The sequence below is a fragment of the Microtus ochrogaster genome, unplaced genomic scaffold, assembly GCF_000317375.1.
Source record: "Microtus ochrogaster isolate Prairie Vole_2 unplaced genomic scaffold, MicOch1.0 UNK77, whole genome shotgun sequence".
Lineage (NCBI taxonomy): Eukaryota > Metazoa > Chordata > Mammalia > Rodentia > Cricetidae > Microtus > Microtus ochrogaster.
In genome coordinates this window covers 543,527-551,826 of record NW_004949175.1, presented here as the reverse complement: position 1 = coordinate 551,826, position 8,300 = coordinate 543,527, and the positions used below count along the sequence as shown (strand labels likewise).

The 8,300-nt window shown below is 40.4% G+C and overlaps 1 pseudogene; it reads right to left on the bottom strand.

Annotated features, from left to right (window-relative positions):
• Positions 1-564: 564 nt before the first annotated feature.
• LOC101986346 lies at positions 565-1,253 on the bottom strand (annotated as a pseudogene).
• Positions 1,254-8,300: the final 7,047 nt, after the last annotated feature.

Here is an 8,300-nt window from a genome sequence, read left to right as displayed (position 1 = left end):
GATTTAAGCCAGTGCTGATTAAATCCCCAATATGTTGGCCATTCATTACACAGATGACATTCTCCTCTCCTGCTCACCTGATCACTACTTAAATGAGTACTTAACTTCCATGGTAAATAAACTCAAAAAACAAATTTGAACATAGCTCTGGATAAAACACAAAAGCAATGATCTAGGATATACTATTGCCATAATCATTTCTGCTTAGAACTTCCCAAACAATGTCCCTCAATTGCCAATCAAAAGAAAATTTGGACCATGTCAGTTATGTACATCTTTATCTGCCTACTACCACTAAAGATTTATCTCTGCTCTTTAATTTAATTTATAGAGGAAACTCTTTTTTTTTCATGTTCCGAATGCTGATTTTATTTTAGTAATTTAGGGAAGAGCAAGGGAGCTCTGCAAAAAAACAAAGGATACCATTCTGTTCAGAGTAATGAGAAAAGCTTAAAGGTCAAGCTCATGCCATGTCTCCTCATGATGGGTGGATTGAGGACAAGGTTCACTTGGGATATGTGCAGGGATTAGATTGCATTCAGGCCACACAGGAAGGCATCTTTATTATTCTCTTGTCACAGAAGGCAGAGCATCCACTGGCTCAGTTGTGTTCTTCTCATTTCTACTCCCACTGTCTAGCGGAGCATTTACCAGATGAATGCTCATGAGCAGAGACCATGCAACTTGCACTGGTCACCTTGAGGGCTTCCTTCACTGTAGAGGTCAGAGGGAACTTGCCCTGGTTAAAGAAAGAGCCACTGAAGTCATCCATGCCAAGAGCCCAGATCACGGCACCTCCAAAATTGTTCTGCTGAAGCCACTGGGCCTTGATAAGAAAGCTCCTGACATTGTCATAGCCAACCCACTCATTCCTTGGTAGGCATAGGGCACTTCCTGAGAGCCTTCCCAGATCTGAGTGGCTCCTTTTGTGAGGAAGGTACAAACCTCATAGTAGGCCAAGATCCCAGATTCCTGTGTGTAGGGACCTTCAGGGCCAGGGCTTGAGGTTGGGGCACCAATTCCATTGTTAGATGGGTCAGTCAGGGAGAAGGTTTGTGCATATGTTGCGAATCCATCAATAAGCTTCTCAGATGCAGCTCCATTTCTCACCCAGTACTTCATGATGTAATCTGGGATAGCTGGGGTATCTCATAGGCAGACTCAATGGTGGAAATGATACCAGCTACTGAAGCAGTGACCATCAGCCTTGGCTTCTTGCTTTCCAGGGATTCTTGCTGAAAAGCTTCAGACATTTCCTCAGTGTCTTATCCAGTCATCTTCAATGTAGAGTCCATGTTTCTGGTCAGAGCTTCCCCAGCCATCAGTACTCTGCCTGAGAAATTTCACTAACAGGCTTTTAGAGAAAACTCTTAGTTAACCTCTATAAGAAACATAACACCCAAAGCAGAGAGAGTTATTAACTTATTAAATAATGCTGCTGCTAAATTGATAGCATAGAATTAATCCCCTAATTCCTTATCAATTGCTTACACTTTCTTCTTCCTTACCACCTACTGGAATTATGTATCAACAAGTTAATGATATTACAGAAATTTATGCCTGTCATAATTCTCTGCAACAATATGTAATTCCTTATTTACAAGAAATTATAGACTTAATAATGATGGGAAGGACATATCATAAACAACTTACTGGTAAAGAGTCTATATAAATCAGTGTACCATTTAATAAAATGCAGGTTGATTATTTGTTCTAGTCTGATAGTAATTGGCAGGTGGCATTAGCATGTTACTTGGGATCTACAAATATCATTACCCTGAAGATCCCTTTTTAAGATTTTTTGAAGATGCCCTATGGACATTACCTAAAATTATACCTAAGAATCCTATAAGAATTGCTTTTAATGCTTTTACAGATGGCCCTTCAAAAGAATAAGGAACACATGTTTTATATACAAAGTTCACATACTCCACAAAAAGAAAACATAGCAAAGAAAGAAAAACTGAACTTATCCCTGGCTGTACAGTTCGACAGCCTGAACTCGCCATACTCAGTCAACTCTTATGAATTTTTTTCAAGGCAGGGTTTCTCCTTGTAGCCTTGGTTGTTCTCGAACTCACTTTGTAGACCAGGCTGGTCTTGAACTCACAGAAATCTGAGAGTCTTTGCCTCCCAACTGCTGGGATTAAAGGCCAGAAGCATTGACTATTTTTAACTGACCCTGAATATTGTGCTCAACCTATTTCTCTTTTAGAAACTGCAAGACTCAACCCCACTACTAATGTTATTTCACATGTATTTCTCTCCAGACACATATCAATATTTTTCATAACTTATATTCATGCTCATTCTAATTTCCCAGGTCCGTAACATCTGTTAATTCTCAAGTCAATGTGCTGGCGTCCACCCAACCCCTAAGTCTTTCTTTCCTTGCCTGGCAAAGGTCTCAGGAAAGGCGTCACCTTCTTGTTCTTTCTTCACACCACTGCCATCTACTGGTGGGATTAATAATTGAGCATTAAAATCCGACACTATTTGACAAGCATATATTACTCATATCTCAGAATTTGAACATTTACACATAATGGCTGCCATTTTCTAGTATGATTGTTGCTTCGACTCACAGGAGTGGAACAAGCTCAGATGCCATTAGTCACTTATTGGCACATTTTCATTCTAGGATTTCCATACAGCTAAAAATGGATAATGGTCCTGTTTATACTAGCAACACTTTATAGAATTTTGCAATTTATGGACTATTAATCATGTTACTGGAGTCCCTTATAATGCACAGTGACAAACTATTGTGGACACACCACAAATGATTAAGTGGCAGTTTTTAACAATAAAAGGGAGTATATATGCCCACCTAAATCCCCACATACCATGCTACATTTAGCCACGCTAACTTTAAATTTTTTTACTTTAAAGGATAATGATTTTTATGCTGCCCCAAAGCATTTTTCCCTAAAGGAGAAACAGCCTAAAGTATATGTGAAGTGGAAAGATCAAGAAACTAATCAATGGAAATGGCCTGCTGTTCTAACATCAAGGTGAGTTTACGCGGTGTCTTCCCAGAAAAGGAATGAAGTCCCAGATGGCTCCCACTCTGATGCATCAGATCAGGGCAGCATCCTGGAGACCACTGGACAAACAAAGGGCCTGAAAGGAGACAACAAACACATCAAGAGGATATGTCCCAAAAGGAAGAGGAAGCTGGTAACTTGGGGAGACATCAAGACTAACTCATCAAGCAGAGACCGTGGGAAGACAACAAGGACGTAATACTGCCGACCCAAAAATGATGCTGTCGTATTTATTGATTTATATTACATGTTAATTATCAGCTTGTCAATGCAGACTTCAAATGATTTTTCTCAGGGGTAAAAAGCGTGCCTGTGATTGGAGACGATATAATGTTGTTTTACCACGCTAAAGACTGTTTTTCATGCTTCCTTATTACCAGTCCCGGGAATCATTACTGTAATACAGGGAGAGTTTTAAAGAATAGCTTGTATGATTAGTGAAACTACAAATATTACAGCAAACATTTTTGTAGAAATTAACCAAGAGATAGGTGAATATAGAACTATTACAGATTTTCTATTACTCAAGCCCAAACCGATAAAGTCCTGTCATGTGCTGCTTTAATGTGTCAGATTTATCTCACACTATTGGTTGCCAAATTAATGAACTATACGAAGAGAAAAGATCTCTCAAGTGACCTTTGGGTGGTCATCATTATTAAGATGCCTTTTCCCCTTCCCTGGTTCTCTCTTAGCTGTTCTTGTAATTCTGTTACATACATCTATTATAGTTAGATTACTCAGGAAGGCAAAGCATTCAACCTTGGCCTCTATTACAGCCATGATTTTCTCTTTAAGAAGTAAAAAACGGGAGTCATATGAGTCATATAAGTCTTTGTGTTCACAAACAAGCACTAGCAGAACCTGGAATATTAGCACACAAGGTTGTTGCTTCAAAGGAAGGGATGCATAGCCCATTAAACACCCAGAAGGCTGGACTTCTAGGTGTGGTCAATATCCTAGATACCTTTGTGCTATCTGTGTGGCTGGAGACCACACCAGATCTTCTCCAAGACCCCTATCATAAGCTTGTTTTCCTCAGTTAATCTACAGGACCCATCTTTGGTGTCACATGCATTTTACAGAGTTTCTATGTAGTCATGTCTGATATTTATTTAGCTTACTTTGTTCCTCAAGGAGATTTATGTATGCTTTCTTGCGCACACAGGATGGAGTTAATTGTCATCAGAATAAGTTTTCACCAAATTGTGCTGTGCTTAAATATGTCTAAAATCAACTGCTTGGGGTCAGACTCCAGAAGTGTGCACCAGCACTGGCTACTGAGTCACGTTAAACTGAACTGCCTTCTTGCCTTCCATGAATTGCCCCTCTTCTAGCTACAGAGGTTGCAAAGACTTTCACCTTTGGTGGCATATTTTCTCCAAAAGACCACATGCCCTAACAATCCCGAAATAGATCACTAACTGGGAACCAAGTGTTAAAATACACAGAGCTCACTGGGCGGTTGTGGTGCACATCTTTAATCCAGCACTCGGCAGGCAGAGGAAGGCGAATCCCTGTGAGTTCAAGGCCAGCCTGGTCTACAAGAGCTAGATCCAGAGCAGGCTCCAAAGCTACAGAGAAACCCTGTTTTGAAAAACCAAAAAAAAAAAAAAATACATAGAGTTCACTAAGACACTCTTATTCAAACCGCCACAATGGATAGCCAAAAGCCGGGAAAATAGCGTATGTTTGCTTTGTAGCCCTTTAGGCCCTCCCTGATAAATCACTCATATGGAAGTGACTTGTTCTGCAATATTTGTTTAATAATATATGTCTTCTGGGAACAGCACTACCTACCCATACAGCAGGCTTCTGTTTGAACTCAAAAAAAACCCAACAAAAACCAACCCTTTTCAACTATTACCCTTACCTTACTGGCCTTAGGTTTCCATAAGACTTTTTCATACTCTCCTAATTTTAGTTAATCCTATCCATACCCATCCATATCCCCACTACCACTTACCTGTCTAATCCTCAGTATTCCCCCACAATTAGAACCAGAGGCCTTGTTAAAGTTTTACCAGAATGACAGCCTAAACAAATAAAACACAAAATATAAAAATATGTGTACATACACATAAATATATGCTTGTTTATAAATATACATACATATCAACATAAACTTGTATACAAATATTAGTTAGGATTACCATTAGTGTGATGAAACACCATGACCAAAAGGAATTTGAGGAGGAAAGACTATATTTCATTCACAGTTCCACATAATATTCACAATCAAAAGCAGTGAGGGCAGAAACTCCCACAGGGCAGGAACCTGGAGGCAGGAGCTGATACAGAGGCAATGGAGGGGTAATGCTTACTGGCTTGCTTTGCATGACTTGCTCAGCCTGCTTTCTTGTAAAACTCAGAACCACCAGACCAAGGACAGAATAGTCCACAATGGCCCAGGACCTCCCATATCAATCACCAATTAATAAAATGTCCTACAGGTTTGCCTACAGGTCCCATACAAAGCTAGCAGCTTTCCAGGGCACTTTATGTATGGGCCAGAGTGACACACCCAAGTGAGGAATGTTCTGTCTCCAGGATTCAAATGCGCCCACTAAACACTGTGCTTCTTTCTTGGTGGTGGGAGGGACCAGTGCAATAACTTTAAGGAATATCTTCGCATGCCCCACACCACTGGACTCCTAAGAATTTCACTGAGATATAAGGTCCTTGAATTTTGGTTGAGTTTATTTTCTATCCTCTGACACACATATGTGTTACCAATGAGCTCAAAATGGTTACTACCTCTTGCTCACTTGCTCCAGTAAGTATAATGTCATCAATATAGTGAACCCATGTGATATTTTATGGAAGAGACAGATGACCAAGATGTCTTCTAAGTTATGACACAGGACAGGAGACCTAATAAATCCTTGAGGTAAAACTGTAAATATAAACTGTTAGCCTGGCCAACTGGAAGAAAACTGCTTCTGGTGGTCCTTGTGGACAGGTAATAGGCTAGATCAATAGCTGCAAACCATGCACCAGGAGATGTGTCAACCTGCCCAAATAAGGCCACCACATCTGGTACAGCAGCTGCAATCAGAGTCGCTACCTGATTGAGTTTTCAATGGTCAACTGTCATTCTTCGTGAACCGTCTGTCTTTTGCACTGGCCAGATAGGAGAGTTAAAGGAAGATGTGGTGGGGACCACTACCCCTGCATCTTTCAAGTCCTTGATGGTGGCTTTAATTTCTGCAATTTTTTCAGGGATATGATACTCTTTTTGATTCACTATTTTCTTTGGCAGGGGAAACTCTAAAGGCTTTCATTTAAACTTTGCAACCATAATAGTCCTCATTCTATAGGTCAAGAAACCAAGGTGCGAATTTGCCTATGTCTAAATATTTCTATCTAAATTTTACATTCTGGGACCTGGGAAGTAACCACAGGATGTTCAGGGACCCACTAGACCTACTGTGAATCAGACCAGCCAAAATTCCATTAATCCCCTGAGCTTCATAAGCCCATACTTTAACTGGAAGGCCAAAAGGTTTCTTGGAATCACCAGGAATCAGTGCCAATTCGGAAACAGTGTCTGATAGACTCCAGAAAGTCTGATTGTTTCCTTTCTCACAGTGTACAGTTACCCTTGTGAAAGGCCATGTGTCCCTCTGGGGAAGAACTGGAGAAAGACTCACAGTAAAAACTTTTATGTATTCTAGCAAAGTCTTTCCTCAGGGGAACCTGGCTATCCCTATGTTCAAGGGATTCTGGGTCTACAAACTGGCTCAAGTTTGGAAATTGGCCCATGGACCAAGATTCCCTTTTGCCATGATTCAGTGCACCCTTTCTTTCATTTGTTTGAGGAACTTTCTGTTTATACAGGTCAAGCAAAGATTCAATAGATTTCCTATCTATTTCATGCCTAAAAACAGCTCCATGCAAGTCATGCTACCATAAAATTCACCTTGCCTGTGCTGACCATTGCGTTAGGCCATTATGAGCCTTGCTTTGTCCGTGCTGGCCATTATGATAACTACGATCTCCTTGAAAATCAATGAGGCCACCTGGCCCCTGCTACACTGCAGCCCAGTTAAACCCACTGCATTTAATTCAACCAACTGAGCAGCCACATCTCCAACCCTAAGATCTGGCACAAGGTGAAGGGTGACAACAAAGCTCTTCAATGTGCTGGTGCTCTCTCACTATTTTACGTCTTATAGGATTAGTGAAGAGCGTGTCTTCTGGGCCTTCCCATTGTGGAGGACTAGCCCTGCCTTCACTGTGTCCCATTGGTTGGGTGTATCGTGCTTTCTTTTTCATTCAGTTCTAAGAAGGTTTGATTTCCTTCTTGATTTCTATCTTGACCTACTTTTCACTCCGTAGTGAATTGTTAAGCTCCATGAGCTTGTATTGATGATATTCAGTTTGAATCTGGGATGGTCAGACAGGATGCAGGGTGTGATCTCAATTTTCTTGCATCTGTTGAGCTTTTCTTTGCTTCCTTCTATGTGTGGATGAAATGTTTTGTAAACGTCTACTAGATTCATTTGCTTTATAGCATTATCTACTGCATTTTTCTGTTTACTTTTTGTCAAGATGACCTGGCTATTGACAAGAGTGGGCCATTGAAATCATTCACTATCACTGTTTCAGGGTCAATATGAGGAAATTTAGCTGTACTAGCATTTCTTTTCTTTTTTCTTTGTTTGTTTATTTTTTGAGACAAGGTTTCTCTGTAGCTTTGGAATGTGTCGTGGAACTTACTCTGTAGACCAGGCAGGCCTTGAACACACAGAGATCTGTTGTTTGTTTCCTGACTGCTCAGACCTCAAATAAACACACAGAAACTGTATTATTTGCAATACTGTTTGGCCAATAGCTTAAGCACCTTTCTGGCTAACTCTTATATCATAAATTAACCCATTCCCATTATTTTATATTTTACCATGAGACTCATGGTTTACCAGCAAGATTCTGGTGTACCTGTTTCCTGCAGGGCTACATGGTGTCCTACTGAGTCCACCTACTTTCTCCTAGCATTCAGTTTAGTTTTTCTACATAACTCTACTCTGCCCTATCACAGGCCAAGTGACTTCTTTCTTCATTAACCAATAAAAGGAACACATATACAAAAGGACTTCCCACACCAGAGATCCACCTGCCTCTGCCTTCTGGGTGCTGGGATTAAAGACGTGCACCACCACCCGGCTTGTACCAGTGTTTGTTTTATGAATTTTATCTCTCTTCTTTTTTTTTGGCTTTTTTTTTTTTTTGGTTTTTCGAGACAGGGTTTCT